This window comes from Onthophagus taurus, chromosome 2 (assembly GCF_036711975.1).
Source record: "Onthophagus taurus isolate NC chromosome 2, IU_Otau_3.0, whole genome shotgun sequence".
NCBI lineage: Eukaryota > Metazoa > Arthropoda > Insecta > Coleoptera > Scarabaeidae > Onthophagus > Onthophagus taurus.
The window spans coordinates 1,771,692-1,784,987 of NC_091967.1; the positions used below are offsets into that span (position 1 = coordinate 1,771,692).

At 37.1% G+C, this 13,296-nt stretch overlaps 1 protein-coding gene across 1 annotated transcript in view; it reads left to right on the forward strand.

Annotated features, from left to right (window-relative positions):
• The window catches only part of LOC111417936 (transmembrane protein 132C dtn), a 64,192-nt gene that overhangs the window by 394 nt on the left and 50,502 nt on the right, over positions 1-13,296 (forward strand). The gene's annotated exons all lie outside the window — the stretch shown is intronic.

Consider the following 13,296-nt stretch of genomic DNA (forward strand, 5'->3'; position numbering starts at 1 on the left):
TTAGACACGATAATTAATGGTTTAATGCTCGTCGTGAATGAAACGAAAGTGCAACAGGACTTACCAGTCTTTGGCTTTCTCGAAGAGCTAATAACCGAGATTGCTAAAAGATCGCTTTTTAACAACCTTTTGAGAATATTTTAAATATAATTACTACATCGTGAACCATTAAGGAGATTAAATATTGAATCATTTCGTTTAGAATTAATTTTATCAATAATTAAGGAAAAGTTCAATAAGATTAATAAAAAATTAATAGAGTGGAACTTTTCTAAATCTCAACTAATTTAAGATCGAAACATCGTTAAAATGTCCGCCCTTATTTAAGTCAAATTGATAAATTGAATCTTAAAATATCCTGGAAGCGTTATTTATGAAAATTAAGCTATGATCTTAATTTTAAATTGAAGCTGAAAATTTTTTCTTTAAATTAAACTAAAACTAGAAACTTTCGGGTTTTGCCGTGCGTCTTTTAATAAAAGGTTTGACGTTTCGGATGCCATGTTGCAACCTTCTTCAGAAACTGGTTCGAAGTGACGAGATCAAAAATCGGTAACTATATATAAGTCGGAAAAACTAATTAATAATCAGTTAACGCTAATTACAACCTAATTAATAACTAATTGCGTCGCGTCCGGTGTGAGGCGGGAAGAGGTCTTCGTGTTCACCACCATCTTCCATGTTTTGCTAAGCTCCCAGCCATCCTCTCTGTTAACGTTATTTTTATGTCGGTGGATCTTTATGGCTTCTCTTGTCAGTCTTTGGTAGTATCTGTTGTCCCTAGCCAGCACCTTTGTTTGTTCGAAGTCTATTCGGTGCCCCTCTGCATGGCAATGTTCCGCAACCGCCGACTGCTGGATCTTCTTCAGCCTTACATCCCTCTCATGCTCCTTGATGCGGCACTCGACGTTGCGTCCAGTTTGGCCAACATAAACCTTCCCACAACTACACGATAGTCGATAGACTCGCGCTCCTTTTAATGGAGTTAGTTTGTCCTTGGCTATCGGGAGTGTGTTCCGAATTTTGCTGACCGTGCCGTACCGCACTACGATGTCGTTCCTCTTGAGGTGCCTAGCAATTCGTTCCGTTACACCTGAAACATAGGGAAGACAGATAAATCCAAGTGGTTTTGTACTTACCGTGTCCTCTTTCTGCTTTCGCTACTTGATGGCCTGGTTGATGTCCCTCGAAGTGTATCCATTCTTCTGCAGCACGCCTCGTAGAAAGTGTTGCTCCTTCTTCAAGTTCTCTTCTTCACATAGTCTCGCTGAAATAATGTACGGATCACGGACCTCTTCTGTTGGGGATGATGATGTGAACATGCCTGTAAATACCTGTTGGTATGGGTCTTCTTTCGGTATACACCAAGTTCTATATCTCCATTTGTCGTCCTGGTGACCAATACATCTAGGAAAGGTAGTTTTTTGGCAGTTTCTGTTTCCATGGTGAACTTAATCATAGGATGTTGAGAGTTCAAGTGATGCAAGAACTCTTGGAGCCGTTTTTGACCATGTTGCCATATCACAAACGTGTCATCCACATATCGTAGCCATAGTTTTGGTTTCCACTGGCTCTTCTTCAAAGCGTCCTCTTCGAATAATTCCATGTAGAAATTAGCTAGAACTGGCGATAGTGGAGATCCCATGGCTGCCCCTTCGAACTGCTCGTAAAATTCTCCTTTCCAGCTGAAATACGTCGACGATAAGCAATACTCCACCAGATCTGGCACGTATTCTGGTAAACCCTCCGGAATGAGTTTTCGGCGAAGACCCTCTACAGCATCCTTAACTGGTACCCTAGTAAAAAGGGATTCCACATCGAAACTTACCAACATATCCCCAGTCTCCAGCTTTACACCTTTTACCGATTCCTCAAAATGTGTAGAATTCCTGACATACGATTCCGTGTTACCTGTAAAGGGAGACAGAATCTTTGCAAGATATTTGGCCAGCTGGTATGTTGGGGAGTTGATGGCGCTGACGATAGGGCGGAGGGGGACGTCTGGTTTGTGAATCTTCGGTAGTCCGTAGATTCTTTGTGGTACCGGCGCCTGCACAAACAAACCTTTCTGCTGTTCTGCTGGAATTCCTGTGGTTTTTATCAGTTCCTTCATTTTTCTTACGATTTTGTCTGTGGGGTCCTTCTTGATCTTCCTGTAGGTGGCTGGGTCCAGTAGGTTCATCATTTTGTCGTCGTATTCTTTCCTGTCCATAACAACGGTGGCATTCCCCTTGTCTGCTGGTAACACGACGATTTCTGACTTTTCTTTTATAGATCGGAGTGCCTTCTTTTCACCAACCGTCAAGTTGGATTTTGGTGGTTTTGCTGACTTCAATACTCTCGCAACTTCTTGTCGGATCTCTTCGGCTTTCAGTGCAGGCATCCCTCGAACAGCTGCTTCCACTTCGCAGATGATTTCCTTTTCTTCTTTTGCGACCGGCGTTCCAGAGGTTCAAACTTCTTGATGTGTGTGTCACGGGTCTTCTGAAATTCGCGATTAGCCTTCTCCATTGTTGGTCCGTCCACTTTGTCCCAGTCTTCTCCGGATATACAATTGGAAAGTGAGAGGTGGAGTCGTAGTAACTTCTCACTTATTTTTTGTAGATCATTGTGGATGTGACGTTTTCAAATCTTTTAAAGTTTAGAAAATCCTGGAAGGGTTACTATGAGAGAAATGATATGGTTTTGATGTCAAATTAAATGATGTAGAAAACATATTATGTTTTATTACATCATAGTCAAAATATTTCAGTCAATTTTTATATTTTGACATATAAATCAATATTAAAAGAAGAGACTGAAAATCATATCAAAATTAAATTTGTTATTAATAAAACAATGAAGTATCTGTTACAATATATTTTATCACCAATACTAAAACCAATACGTGGTTTTAAACGAGTCATATATGTAACATATTGTTTAAAATGTCGCATATTTATTAAACAACAAAAATTAATTTCGGAAATCTATTATATTTTATAGCATCCTGACCAATTACCGATTGCAATTTATTAAAACTGTATATTAATTTTTTGCAAGGTTTCAATATCGTATTGAAATTTCAGGATATACATTTCAGTGTATGGTATTACACTGGATGACAATGTAGTTAAAAGCTAATTAGGAAACAATAAAACAATAAACAATAACCGGTAGTTAAAGCTCCGACAATAAATACATCGTTGTAATAACAACTTCAATAATAATGTTTATACTCAGTAATTGATTTGCAAGAAATCGACTTGTTTACATTTAATCGTTTACTTTTAATTACTGAAATCGCGCTCTCTTTTTTATTCACTATTGACCTACATGCATAACCTTTAAAACCAGTATATTATGCACAAATTGCGAAAAGAAAAAAACGTTAGTCTGCAATGCCATGGGAAATAGAAGAAACCAATATCACTGTATGGTAATGTTTATACAGCGTGGACAGTTCGTTATTGTATAGTCTTTTTATTTTGTTTGGAGTATAAATTGACTCCTGGGGTTCGTTTCCCTCTTTTCTATTTTGCATTTGTAATTGAGTTTGATTGCGAACGTTTATTTTTACACAATAATGTTGTAATTTTATGTTGTATTAAACAGTCGGCATAGCCACCGCAGGATATTTAGTCGGGATTGTAGAGATTAAACCCCGGACGATAATTTCGGTTAATTTTGCATATCTTCATTACCGGCGGCGGTGCCCCGTTTATACGTAGTAAAATGGTCGGCCCAAATTGCCGCGAGATCATTTCGCAGCGTATAAAATGAACGTTACCTGAGAACGGAGAAGATATTTTAGGCGTCGGGGCTCAAAACGGCCTCAACCCTCTACGTGATACTGCAGAAATGCATTTCACCTGTTCTAAAACGAGCGTTCAAAATCCTCCCCGACGTTCGGAATTGACGGAATAAATCGTTACCCGAAGTCCCTCTGGATTTCTTACCTTTTTATTGGAGCGCGTGTTCGACATACGGATCTTGACAAGAGAGACTATGTTAAAAGCCTGAGCGGCAAAAATCGAAAAACAGAAAGTTACACGAAAGAACGATAGCCCCGGCCGTAATTAATTACGAAACTCTCAAACTAAAGAGCGGTCCCTTTATAGTTTGTTATCTTTGCCGTAGATTAAGGACGAAAACGGTCCCGAAAATAAACTCGGAGGAGAAGGCGGTGCGTAGAGCTTCGTACATACAATTTCGATCGTTTTAAGAGTTCTTCTTGTTTAGTTAGGCTTCTACCTGGGCCACACCTTGCACACGTCCCGTTAAATGCACACCAACTGTTCGACGACAGGTGCTTGAAAGATAAAAGGTGTCAGAATTTACCTGGTCAGGGTTAAATCTGTGCTCTTTCTCATTTTATACATTTAAATTTAGTTTCTCACGATTTTAAAGAAAAATTATTATTGCATAAAGTTGTATTCATTACTGACTTTCCGATGCTTAATGTTAATGCTGTATTATGCAACCAGGCACCTCAACACACTTCTTCTGAGCCCAGATTTAAGTCCGATTAAACATGTTTGGGAGTATTAGTGAAATCATGAAATGAAATAATAGCAGAAGAGACAACAAACTTGTTTCATTGCCCGACGTTTACAAGCAGTTTTAGAATGTCAAATGTGTTTTATTGCACTAAAACTAGAACTAACACTACACCTAGAACTAGAAAGTATCGGGTTTAGCCGTGCATCTGAAAACTGAACGAATGTTTCTAGTTCTAGTCTAGTGTTAGTTCTAGTTTTATATTAGCACTATCACTATTTTTGTGGATCCTGCTCCAATCCAGAAGAATGTAGATTGTATAGAAATGGATACCCTTCCTTTGAGTCAGATGCAGTTTGACAGAATTGAGGTTGAGGAGGCCCTGATGGGCATCAAGGTTACAGACAGTATAGGTACTGATGGTCAATTTTAATCAAGGAATGTTCACACTCTCTGTCCCTTCCTTTAACTATTAATTTATTTAATGCTTCATTGATAATGGGTGCCTTTCCTTTATTGTGGAAGCGGGCTTTTGTTCTTCCCACTTTTAAATGTGGGGATTAAATCCGATTACCGCCCCATATCTATTTTGCCAGCATTTGGGAAAGTGTTTGAGAAAGTTGTTCATGCACGTCTATTCTTTGCCCTTAAGTCTAAAATCAATTCTAGACAACATGGTTTTTTTGCTAGTCGCTCGGTGGAGAGTAACTTGCTTGAATATACCCAGTATATCTTATCTACTCTGGATGATTCTTGTCAAGTTGATTCAGTTTATACGGATTTTAGTAAAGTGGATCACAACTTACTTCTGTTCAAACTAAAGAAGTTTGGTGTTCAGGGAAATCTTTTGCAATGGCTTGCTTCCTATCTGAAGGAGAGATGCCAGATTGTTTCGGTTAATGGTTTTTTCTCTAATCCTGTGTCCGTTCCTTCTGGTGTTCCACAGGGTAGCCCTTTACTGTTTAATATTTATGTTAACGACATATTTGACGTCGTTAATTATGCCCAATGTTTAATGTATGCTGACGATTTAAAACTCTTTCTCCGTATCTCCTCACCTCTTGATTGTTCTAAACTGCAATCTGACTTAAACAATCTACATGCTTTTTGCTTAAATAATCGCCTTTCATTAAACTTATGATATATTATATTTTTACAAACTTTTGAACAAGTGTGATTCTCCAATGCTTGTTGGTTCTATATGTGTTCACGTTCCTCCGAGATTACTTCGCTTTGATTTTCTATTTATGACACCTACTCCTAGAACCAATGCCTGTCAAAACTCTCCTTTATTGAGAATGGCAAGATCGGCAAATCGTGTTAACATAGATCTGTTTCAGCATTCTTTCTATGCATTTAAAAAACTGCTCTTTGCTGCAGTTGGTGTGTTGCCTCGAGCGTTCATTTGATATTTGATATATGATATATTTATATCACCTAAACTTAGTTTTAGTTTTTTTCCTTTTGAATCACTTTTGTACCATTAATGTTAATTCATTATAATTATTATTGTGAACTGTAATTCTATTTTATTTGTATACAATTGATTGTTTGTGGTACAGTATTATTGGGTTCGACCTGTTTCTGTACCCACATGAAATAAATAAATAACTCACTAGAACTAACGCAAGACTTAGAACTAGAATCATTCGGGTTTAGCCGTTTTGAGAGACGTGCGGCTAAATCCGAATGTTTCTAGTTCTCGGTCTTGCGTTAGTTCTAATTTTGCAATAGCACTATCACTAGAACTAATACTAGACCTAGAACTAGAATCATTCGGGTTTAGCCGTCTTGAGAGACGTGCGGCTAAACCCGAATGTTTCTAGTTCTCGGTCTAGTGTTAGTTCTAGTTTTACACTAGCACTATCGCTAGAACTAACGCAAGACCTAGATCTAGAATCATTCGGGTTTAGCCGTCTTGAGAGACGTGCGGCTAAATCCGAATGTTTCTAGTTCTCGGTCTTGCGTTAGTTCTAATTTTGCAATAGCACTATCACTAGAACTAATATTAGACCTAGAACTAGAATCATTCGGGTTTAGCCGTCTTGAGAGATGTGCTGCTAAACCCGAATGTTTCTAGTTCTCGGTTTAGTGTTAGTTCTAGTTTTACACTAGCACTATCACTAGAACTGACACAAGACCTAGAACTAGAATCATTCGGGTTTAGCCGTCTGGAGAGACGTGCTGCTAAACCCGAATGTTTCTAGTTCTCGGTTTAGTGTTAGTTCTAGTTTTACACTAGCACTATCACTAGAACTGACACAAGACCTAGAACTAGAATCATTCGGGTTTAGCCGTCTTGAGAGACGTGCTGCTAAACCCGAATATTTCTAGTTCTCGGTCTAGTGTTAGTTCTAGTTTTACACTAGCACTATCGCTAGAACTAACACAAGACCTAGAACTAGAATCATTCGGGTTTAGCCGTCTTGAGAGACGTGCTGCTAAACCCGAATATTTCTAGTTCTCGGTCTCAGTTCTAGTTTTACACTAGCACTATCGCTAGAACTAACACAAGACCTAGAACTAGAATCATTCGGGTTTAGCCGTCTTGAGAGACGTGCTGCTAAACCCGAATGTTTCTAGTTCTCGGTCTAGTGTTAGTTCTAGTTTTACACTAGCACTATCGCTAGAACTAACACAAGACCTAGAACTAGAATCATTCGGGTTTAGCCGTCTTGAGAGACGTGCTGCTAAACCCGAATATTTCTAGTTCTCGGTCTCGGTTCTAGTTTTACACTAGCACTATCGCTAGAACTAACACAAGACCTAGAACTAGAATCATTCGGGTTTAGCCGTCTTGAGAGACGTGCGGCTAAATCCGAATGTTTCTAGTTCTCGGTCTTGCGTTAGTTCTAATTTTGCAATAGCACTATCACTAGAACTAATACTAGACCTAGAACTAGAATCATTCGGGTTTAGCCGTCTTGAGAGACGTGCGGCTAAACCCGAATGTTTCTAGTTTTAGGTCTACTTTTAGTTTTACACTATCACTAGAACTAACACAACACCTAGAACTAGAATCATTCGGGTTTAGCCGTCTTGAGAGACGTGCGGCTAAATCCGAATGTTTCTAGTTCTCGGTCTTGCGTCAGTTCTAATTTTGCAATAGCACTATCACTAGAATTAATACTAAACCTAGAACTAGAATCATTCGGGTTTAGCCGTCTTGAGAGACGTGCTGCTAAACCCGAATGTTTCTAGTTCTCGGTTTAGTGTTAGTTCTAGTTTTACACTAGCACTATCACTAGAACTGACACAAGACCTAGAACTAGAACATTCGGGATTAGCCGTCTTGAAAGAGGTGCGGCTAAACCCGAATGTTTCTAGTTTTAGGTCTACTTTTAGTTTTACACTATCACTAGAACTAACACAACACCTAGAACTAGAATCATTCGGGTTTAGCCGTTTTGAGTGACGTGCGGCTAAATCAGAATGTTTCTAGTTCTAGGTCTAGTGTTAGTTCTAGTTTTAATTGTTATTTAGAGTTAGATTGTGGTATATTTTTATTGAAGGAAAAGTACAAAATCTAGATCCAGAAACATTTAGGTTTAGCCGTGCGTCTCTTAACACGTTCGAAAACTCAGGGTTATCATAATTACATTTTAACCAAGCAAAACTTCTCCTTTGCAAAACCACCCAATGCCTGTACTATTAAGCTATGTTGCATTTTAAATCTAAAATCTGCATATTGTTTCCCATTACAATGAAGTTGAGAGATGGGAAGTGGAAGCAAATGAATTTTCGTCAATAATTTGCTCCTTTGCAGAAGACCAGTTGGCACATTTCCAACCTTAGCAACGTTATTTGTCACAGCGATGGGTGCATTGCTCAAAACCGTAATGCAATTTTATCAAGTGGTTTGGATAATTTTGGTGTCGAAAAAATATATTCAAATATATTTTAATCATTTAAACTATTTTAATAAGTAATTGTTGAGTTCTTTCTTGGTAAATTCAGGTACATTTATTTTTAATTAAATCGAATTATTTTAATTGCTTAAAAAACCAACTTTCTCCCTGAAGTATTAAACTATAATTTTAAAGCAGTTTACATTGAGTTATGATACACATTGATCAACGTTCTCGTAGCAATAATTACAGCTATTAAACTGATATACACACACGGCTTTCACAAATAAAGAAAATAAACTTAATTTAAATTTTTTTTTGGATCTCAATGACTGACAATGAGATACAGATTAAACACTTTGATAGTATAGGATTAACAGCAAATCCATGTCTATCCTGATAAGTCATCGCAGCTTTAAAGCTGCAACCACCTGGTAATCCCAGAAACAAGCCGCGCTACATCCAGGGTAATCCCAATTCCCGCCTATCGATTGCTGCAGCTTTATTTATAGTTATTTTACCCGTGTTACACGCCACGGTGATTAACATATCGACGTCCTATATCTTGTTCCATGCGATGTGGAAACAAAAAGTGCTAACTAGAATATATCATCGTATAAACAATTTTAATTTCGGTCCCATTCCCTGCTTCATCCCATTTCTATGGCTGCAAATGGTAATTAAACCGACTGTAATCCCTCTTTACACCGCATAAATCCTCGGTTTCATCTAGTCACTGCTGGCAGAAGGCAGCAGTAGGAGTAACTCATCGAAGCTAAAAGCCATTATATCGTCGATATATCACCAGTCCCAAAACGATACCCAAGTGATTAAACCCATTGATATCGAGTAAACGGGTAAACGGGTGAGGCCGTGGGGTGAACAACCCGCCTAAAACGGGGGTCAATACTCCTTTTTAGCCCTTATCGTAAAATTATTACAACCATTTTTAAGTTGAACATAAAAAAGTTATACTTTAAATTCCACTCAATTATCACTTTCTTCGTACTGAGTTGAATCTTCCACGTGTAAATAAATCCTGTATGCTTATACAGTAATAAACAGAACCGCGGCATGGAAACAAACGTCCAACGAATAATGTGGGAAGTGTAAATATACAACAACAAGCGAGATTAAAAAAACTCTTCTCCACGTGTAAAATTTGTTACTCATACAAGTAACAAAGACACAAAAATAAATCATCACCAATTTTCAAAGTAATTTTGTGGAACGATTATTATTATTAAAATGGGCCTTTGTGAAAAAGTCGGTTGTATTGAAATACATAGTAACGATGAATCACACCCCAGTTGCTTCACCCTACTCTATCAATTTACTTATCATTACAACAAGGGTCTAAAAAGATAGAACGTTCACAAACACCCACTCCCAAGTGCCCGCATGAGGGTTAAATATGTTAGGGGGTGAAACGTACACGAAAGTTTCGAGAATTTTGAGATGGTACAGGGTATTTCCATTAGAGTGTTAAAAAAAAATTAAAGTGTAACGAAATAAAAGTTATTTTTAATCAAAGTTCCAAATAAAATATTTTTTTATCACTTTTTTAATAATCCTCCACTTATACAACATCCATTCATTGAAGAGGCTTTTAATGTTAAACTATCAACACATTAAGCCACACATATTCACGCACCAATTACTAAACAATAAGCCTCTCATTCTCAAGATAAGACCCAGTATTAATCAATCCATGTACGAAACGAACCTAACACACATTCTAACCGATTTTTCTCTCATAAAACCGTCTCGTCCGCGTGCTGTGTCGAAACGAGGTGGCGCTACGGCCGTTACAATCTCCTATCAAAGCCAAAGCCGTTGATTTATTTGGTAATTCACGGAAGAATGTGTTTAATAACGTGCTTCGCATATGTGGGGAGCAGCAGCGGTTCTAAACAAAAGTTGGTCTGTTCAATCTATGGGTATTCGCGTCTATATCGCGTCGTTTTGCATCCGATAAAGAAGATTCGTTTTTTTTGTTCCCTCAAAAGATGACTACAACTCGTGCTGAAAGGGGGAGTTGTTTGCATCCGGGGCCGCATATCATTTTTGTGATTAATGGAATGTGGCGGGAGGAGAGGTCATTGCAGCGAAGGGCCACAAGCAATGGAATAAATCACGCAATTAGACGTTTAATCGATTCGGCGAAGCTCGTCTCGAGCAAAATGGACAAAAAGTTGTCTGGAACAAGCGACGACGGAGATCGGGAGGGCAGCCAACGTTCCCATTTTTGGTGGCCTAATTCACAAATTATTTTTTTTTCTATATTTAAAATCGTTTGTATTCATGTCGTATGGGCGTCTAGGTCAGTAGAAAAATCTATAAAAAGGTATCTTCGAAGTAATCGAGGTTAGGGTAAATTAAGTAAGGAATTGTTTTGAATTAAAGTAGCTAACAGACATTAACTCTATAATACCAACACTTTATTACTAACCATACGTAAAATTTACGTAGACATGTAAAAATAAATAAAAAAACCTAAACTGACAAACAACTAAACATTAAACTAAAAAAATAACTGAAGTGGAAACCGTTAACTAAAAGTTTTAAAATATTTATAGATTGCAATTACTACAAATCTTTGTAGAATGTTCGCCACATATCGGTGTAGTACACTTTTTGCAATATGTAGTTGTTGTTCTTCTTTTTTTTGTAGGAACAGAAAGAGCAATACTTTCTTTGACTCTTCTCGCCACTGCCCATTGCTCTTGTATCTTGGTTGCTATGAGCTTCCGGTTGTTTTTCCATACCAACATTTTTCTCAATAGCTTGCTTTAAATAAGATGGTAAAGTAGGTATCGTTAGTCTGTGTAGCTGCCAATCATGAGACAGCTGTCGATGGAGGGACAACATGTAGTCAAGTCTAGGTAATGGCTTCTTGCTCAGTTTGTAGCAATTGTGTACATAGATTACATAAGAATTTATGCAAGCTATGTTAATCATATTATAAAAGAAACGTGGCACATTTGATCAAATGTATCGACAGCCCCTTTGGTCTTATTATAGTCCCTAACTACAGCAGGCAAATTACTCTCTCTATCAACTATTCCTTCCAAATGCGCAGATGAGATGAGCAATACTAATTTATTTGGCTTTGGTTTATATGACAGCGCAATCATATCATCGTGAAATAGAAACAGAGACGAATTTGTTTTTCTGTTTTGATATTTCAAATCCACAAATTCCTGTGAAAATTCCTTTTTATTTTTTTGTATAGTGCCTATCACAGTTAGATTATCTTCTTTCAGCAAAAATTGGGTGAGTGAGATACTGTTGAACCAATCATCCATTGTTATATTACGATTCGATTTTCGAATACTTTTGGTTAATTGCTTGACAAAGAAGTCGGCTACTGGTTCATTATCTGGAGAGGTACCTTTACCAAGATATAGAACAGCATCGATCATGTAGTTAGTTGAATTAGCACACATCATTACCAATTTTAAACCGTATTTATCTGGTTTAGACTCTCCTCTCTGGTGTCTTTATTATCAAACCTCAAACAGTTAATTATAAAATTAAATCTCTCCTTTGACATGGTACTGATGAATCTGGAAACTGAATAGGTGGAATCAAAAAGAATATTAGTTGTTAGGTGGTTTGATTTCAATGTAGCTGCTAAAATTATCAGGCTGGGTGTAGCTTTCAATTCTGGTATGGTAAGATCAGAATAGGTTGCTTTATTTTGAATTTTATTGACATAGCGCAATCGTTGGATTGAAACTTCTTCGTTTGTGTTTGTTAATATTATATTCCAAATCTCATCACTAAAAAAAATATCGAAACACTCAACTGGTACTACACAATTTCTGTGTTCTTTTGTTGGTCCAGGTTGAATACGTCTTGGAACCTTGGATTTTTCTTTTATACTGGATTCACATTTCCATTTAAACCCATTTTCCCAACTACCTCCTTTTCTGGAAAACTAATTATTGTTGTGGGTATATTTTTATTATTTTGAGCATCCTGTTCTACTCTACGTTTTTTATGAGTTTTTTGTGTTTCCTGAATACTCTCAATATCTCGTATATTGGTTTCAATTTGTGAATCAACTTCCTCCGTAGTTGAATCGAAATCTAAGTGATCCTCATTTTCACTGTCAACGTAATCTTCTGTAAGTATGGCCGCCATTTCATCAGGAGTAATTTTTCTTTACCGTCAACCAAATATTTTTTCTTCCAAGACAGAAAAAAAAGCTGTAATTAATCAATAATATTGGTAATATACTTGTAAATGTAAACGAAATAAATAGACCTTAATTTCCGGTATATTACTAATTATTATACGCAATCAATAATAACCTTGCTAGATTTATTACTAACTATACGTAAAATTTACTCACCACTATTTAAAAACCTTCCGAAAATGTGGGGAGCGTTGAACTTTAAGAAATAGTCGTTTTGCAATCTTATGCAGTACTGATTGAGGGTATGTTAGGTAGCAGGAGAGGGGTCTACTAACCTTCGAAGGTCATGTTGACGCATTTTCCTTTTCTATGTACAGGGTGTCCCAATTTCGATGTCCGTATAGGCTATCTCCGAAACTAAAAGAGATAGAAAAAAAGTAGCTTACATGTCATGATCTCGTTTTTTGAGAAAATGCTAATGCCGAAAACTCCGAACAGCTATCGTCTTTTGTTTTCGCCCTATCGGCAAAAACTGAAAATTTTGCGAAAACGACATTCGCGAATATCTCACTTATTATCAAAGATGGAGTATTATAAATAAAACATTATATGGGCAACTTTTTACGAAGAATTCAGTGGCGTAGGTAGAATTTTTTTCCCATCTTTTATTTTCGAGATTTTAGACGTAACTTTATTTTTTTAAATGGAAATCATAGTTGACTATGGCTTAAAATAATTTGTTATTTTCTTCTGATAACAAATATATATAGTTTGTGGGGTATATTTCTTATAGTTATTGAATAATTAACAAAAATTCATTTTGTT